The sequence below is a fragment of the Enhydra lutris genome, unplaced genomic scaffold (assembly GCF_002288905.1).
Source record: "Enhydra lutris kenyoni isolate GAN:26980312 unplaced genomic scaffold, ASM228890v2 scaffoldscaffold768, whole genome shotgun sequence".
Classification (NCBI taxonomy): Eukaryota; Metazoa; Chordata; class Mammalia; order Carnivora; family Mustelidae; genus Enhydra; species Enhydra lutris.
In genome coordinates, this window is record NW_019154852.1 from 1,889 (window position 1) to 7,573 (window position 5,685).

Consider the following 5,685-nt stretch of genomic DNA (forward strand, 5'->3'; position numbering starts at 1 on the left):
TCTGTCTCTCAATCAGAAATTAGTGTATCCTGGGATGCAGCAAAGGCAGACATAAAAGGGAACTATATAACAATACAGGCCTACCTCAAGAAGTAAGAAAAGACTAAGATACACAATCTAACCACGCATCTAATGGAGCTAGAAAAGAAGCAACAAATAAAGCATAAAGCCAGCAGAGGAAGAGAAATAATAAAGATTAAGGCTGAAAAAAAATGATATAGAAACAAACAAACAAATAAACCTAGAACAAATCAATGAAACTGAGAGCTGGTTCTTTGAAAGAATTAATAAAATTGATAAACACTTACTCAGACATATCAAAAAGAAAAAAAAGGACTCAAATAGGTAAAATCACAAATGCAAGAGGAGAAATCACAACCCACACCACAGAAATACATAAAAATCTAAGAGAATATTATGAAAAATTATATGCCACAAAATGGAAAGAATTTGATAAATTCCTAGAAACATACAAACTAACAAAACTGAAAGAAGAAGAAATAGAAAATCTGAACAGATGCATAACCAACAAAAAAATTGAATCAGTAATCAAAAAAAGTTCAAGGCCAAATGACTTCCCAGGGGAATTCACCAAACATTTAAAGAAGAATTAATATCTATTCCTCTCAAACTATTTCAAAAAATAAAAATGGAAGGAAAACTTCAAAAGTCATTCCACAAGTCCAGCACTACCTTGATTCCAGAACCAGACAAAGACTCCACTAAAAAGAATTTCAGGCCACTATCTGTGATGAACTTGGAAGCAAAAATTCTCAACAACTAACTAGCAAACCGAATCTAACAATACATTAAAAACTACTCACCATGATAAAGTGGGATTTACTCCTGGGCTTCAGGGGTGGACCAATATTTGTAAATTAATCAATGTGATACACCACATTAATAAAAGAAAGGATAACACTATATGATCCTCTCAATACATGCAGAAAAAGCATTTGACAAAATAGAGCATCTATTGCTGATAAAAACCCTCAACAAAGTAGGGTAGATGGAAAATACCTCAAGATAATAAATTCCATATATATAAGACCCACAGCTAATATGGCCCTCAAAGGGGAAAATCTGCAACAATTCCCCCTAAAGTCAGGAACATGACAAGGGTGTCCATCTTTACCATTCTTACTTAACATAATACTGGAAGTCCTAGCAATCAGACCACAAAAAGAGATATAGGGCATCCAAATCAGCAGGAGGAATTCAAACTTTCACTATTTGCAGACAGCATGATACCCAATGTAGAAAACCCAAAAGAACCCACCAGAAAATTACTAGAACTGATATATGAATTCACAAAGTCAGGGATATAAAATCAATGTACAGAAATCTCTTGCATTTCTATACACCAATAATGAAGCAGCAGAAAGATAAATCAAGGAATTGATCCCACTATTGGTCATCTGCCCTACAAATGTGTGGTGGAATCAACAAAAGAACCATGGAAAATTTTGAGAAGAAGGCTGCTGAGATGGGAAAGAGCTCCTTCAGGTATCCCTGGGTCTTGGACAAACCAAAAGCTGAATGTGAACGTGGTATCACCATGGATATCTCCCTGTGGAAATTTGAGACCAGCAAGTATTATGTGACCATCACTGATGTCCCAGGACACAGAGACTTTATCAAAAACATGGTTGCAGGTACATCTCAGGCTTACTGTGCTGTCCTGATTAGTGCTGCTGTCATTGGTGAATCTGAAGGAGGCATCTCCAAGAATGAGCAGAGCCATGAGCATGCCATTCTGGCTTACACACTGGGTGTAAAACAACTAACTGTTGGTGTTAACAAAATGGATTCCACTGAGCCACCCTACAGCCAGAAGAGATACGAGGAAATCATTAAGGTAGGCAGTACCTGCATTAAGAAAATGGGCTACAACCCCAACACAGTAGCATTAGTGCCAATTTCTGGTTGGAATGGTGACAACATGCCGGAGCCAACTGTTAACATGTCTTGGCTCAAGGGATGGAAAGTCACCCGAAAAGATGGGAATGCCAGTGGAACCACACTGCTTGAAGCTCTGGATTGCATTCTGCCACCAACTTGTCCAGCTGACAAGCCTGTGTCTACCTCTCCAGGACGTCTACAGAATTGGTGGTACTGATGCTGTCCCTGTGGGCCGAGTGGAGACTGGTGTTCTTAAACCTGGCATGGTGGTCACCTTTGCTCCAGTCAATGCTACAACTGAAGCAAAGTCTGTTGAGATGCACCATGAAGCTTTGAGTGAGGCTCTTGCTGGGAACAATGTGAGCTTCAATGTCAAGAAGGTGTCTGTCAAAGGTGTTCATCGTGGCAATGTGGCTGGTGACAGGAAAAATGATCCACCAATGGAAGCAGCTGGCTTCATGGCTCAGGTGATTATCTTGAACCATCCAGGCCAAATCAGTGCTGGATATGCACCTGTGCTGCATTGTCACACACCTCACACTGCAAGTTTGATGAGCTGAAGGAGAAGATAGATCATCATTCTGGAAAGAAGCTGGAAGATGGTCCCAAGTTCTTGAGATCTGGTGATGCTGCCGTTGTTGAGATGGTTCCTGGCAAGCCTGTGTGTGTTGAGAGCCTCTCTGACTATCCTCCTCTGGGCCGTTTTGCTGTTCGTGACGTGAGACCGATGGTTGCTGTGGGTGTCATCAAAGCAGTGGACAAGAAGACAGCTGGAGCTGGCATGGTCACCGAGTCTGCCCAGAAGGCTCAGAAGCCTAAATGAATATTATTCCCAATACCTGTCACTCCGATCTTAATCAGCTGTGGAAGAATGGTCTCAGAATGGTTTGTGTCAGTTGACCATTTAAGTTTAATAGTAAAAGACTGGTTAATGATAACAATGTATCATAAAACCTTGAGAAGGAAAGGAAAATGTCTTGTGGACCATTTGTTCTTTTTTTTTTTTTCATGTGTGTGGCAATTCTAAGCTATTACTTTTTAAAATCAGTATTTTGTAATGGAAACAACTTGACCAAAAATCTGTCACAGAATTTTGAGACCCATTAAAACATAAGATTAATGAGGGGGGGGGGAAGCTGTAGTCATCAAGACAGTATGGTACTGGCACAAAAGTAGACACCTAGATCAGTGGAATGGAATAGAACACCCAGAAATGGACCCACAACTATATGGTCAAGTAATATTCGATGAAGCAGGGAAGTGCACCCAGTGAAAACAAAGGCAGTCTCTTCCACAAACGGTGTTGGGGAAACTGGACAGCAACATGCTGGAGAATGAAAGGGACCGCTTTCTTACTCCATAGCAAAAATGACTCTAAAATGGTTGAAAGACCTAAATGTGAGACAGGAAACTATCAAAATCCTAGAGGAGAACATAGGCAGTAATCTCTATGACATCAGCCATAGCAGCTTCTTACTAGATATGTCTACTGAGGCAAAGGAAACAAAAGCTATAATAAGCTATTGGGACTCCATCAAAATAAAAAGCTTTTGCACGTTGAAGGAAACAATCAACAAAGCTAAAAGGCAACCTGGGGTGCCTGGGTGGCTCAGTCAGTTAAGCATCTGACTCTTGATTTTGGCTCAGGTCATGATCTCAGGATCTTGAGGTTGAGCCCCACGTCAGGCTCCACACTCAGTGGGGAGTCGGCTGGAGATTCACTCTCTCCCTCTGCACCTCGCCCCACACTCCCTCTCCCTCTCCCTCTGCACCTCGCCCCACTCTCCCTCTCTCTCAGATAAATAAATAAATAAATCCTTAAAAAAAACCCAAAAGGCAACCTACTGACTGGGAGGAGATATATCCAAATGATATATCTGATAAGGAGCTAATATCCAAAATCTATAAAGAATTTACCAAATTCAGCTCCCCAAACAAATAATGCAGTTAAGAAATGTGCAGAAGATATGAGCAGACTTCTCCAAAGAAGACACCCAGATGGCCAACAGACACATGAAAAGATGCTCAACATCACTGATCATCGGGAAAATCAAAACTACAATGAGATATCACCCCACACACACCTGTCAGAATCACTGAAACCAACAACACAAAAAACAACAGGTATTGATGAGGATTGGAGAAAAGGGAACCCTCTTGCACTGTTGGTGGGAATGCAAACTTGTGCAGCCGCTGTGGAAGACAGTATGGAGGTTCCTCAGAAAGTTAGAAAATAGAACTACCCTATGATCCAGCAATCGCACTACTGGGTATTAACTCAAATAATACAGGAACACTAATTCAAAGGGATACATGCACCCCTATGTTTATAGCAGCATTATTTACAGTAGCCAAATTATGGAAGCAGCACAAGTATCCATTGATAGGTGAATGTATAAAGAAGATGTGGTATATACACACAATGGAATATTATTCAGCCACAAAAAAAGAAAGTAATGTTGCCATTTGCAATGCCATGGATGGAGCTGGAGAGTATAATGCTAAGTGAAATAAGTCATTCAGAGAAAGACAAATACCATACGATTTCACTCATATGTGGAATTAAAGAAACACCAATAACGAGAGAGAGAGAGAGAGAGAGAGAGAGAGAGAGAGAGAGAAGAGCCAAGAAACAGATTCTTAACTACAGAGAACAAACCAATGGTTATCATATGGGAGGTGGGGGTGGGTGGGAGGGTGAAATAGGTGATGGGGATTAAGGAGTGCACTTGCTGTGATGAGCACTGGGTCATGAATGGAATTGTTGAATCACTATATGGTACACCTGAAACTAATATAACATTATATATTAACTATCCTGGAATTAAAATTAAATTAAATTTAATTACATTTAAAAAAACACAGCAGGATTTTTGGAAATTGACAAGTTCATTTTAACATGTATATGGAAATGGAAGTGGAGAGAAAGAGCCAATTAATCTTGAAGTAGAAAAGCATAGCTGAAGGGCTCTATAAGAAGAGTTAATAGAAAGTTATAATGAAGACATTGTATTATTGGTGCAAGGATAAACAGATATATGGAATAGACTAAAGAGTCCAGAAACACACATGCACGTATATGGTCACTGATGATGTAAATGCCATTGCAGTGAGGTGGGGAAAAGATGGTGTTTTCAATAACTTGTGCGGTATCAGTTGTGTATCTCTACAGGGGGAAAAAAAAAGAATATTCCTCCATTCTCACAAAATGTGAAACAATCCATTTGAGATGTATTCCACATCTAAGTAAGAAATGTAAAATAATAAAGCTTTTAGAAGAAAATACAGGCAGGCAGCTGGTGTGGCTTGCTGGAGCCAGCGTGGGCAATTAGGACCTTGTTCTCTAAATATTGAGGCTCTGGATTCTGATTGTTGATCACAGCTTTTCATGGCCGAGGAGCTGGCAGCTTCTCAGAAAGTTAAACACAGAACTACCATATGACCTAGCAATTCCACTTGTAGGTATATATCCAGAAAATTTGAGAGCAAGGATTCGAACAGAAATTTGTATATCCACGTTCATAGCAGCATTATTGACAGCGGCCAAAAGGTGTAAACAGCCACGTATCCATCAACTGATGAATCGGTAAATGATTTGTGGTATGTGCATGCAATGGATTTTTAATCAGATATTTTAAAAAATGAAATTTTGACATATGCCTCAACATGGATGGACCTTGAAAACGTTATGCTAACCAAAATAAGGCAGACACAGTAAAACAAATACTATATTTGTGTTGACCAGCAGGAGGAAGAACTGGGGAGTTATTTTTTAATAGGTAC

General features: G+C 39.8%; 1 pseudogene; it reads left to right on the top strand.

Annotated features, from left to right (window-relative positions):
- Positions 1–1,395: 1,395 nt before the first annotated feature.
- LOC111140382 lies at positions 1,396–2,725 on the top strand (annotated as a pseudogene).
- Positions 2,726–5,685: the final 2,960 nt, after the last annotated feature.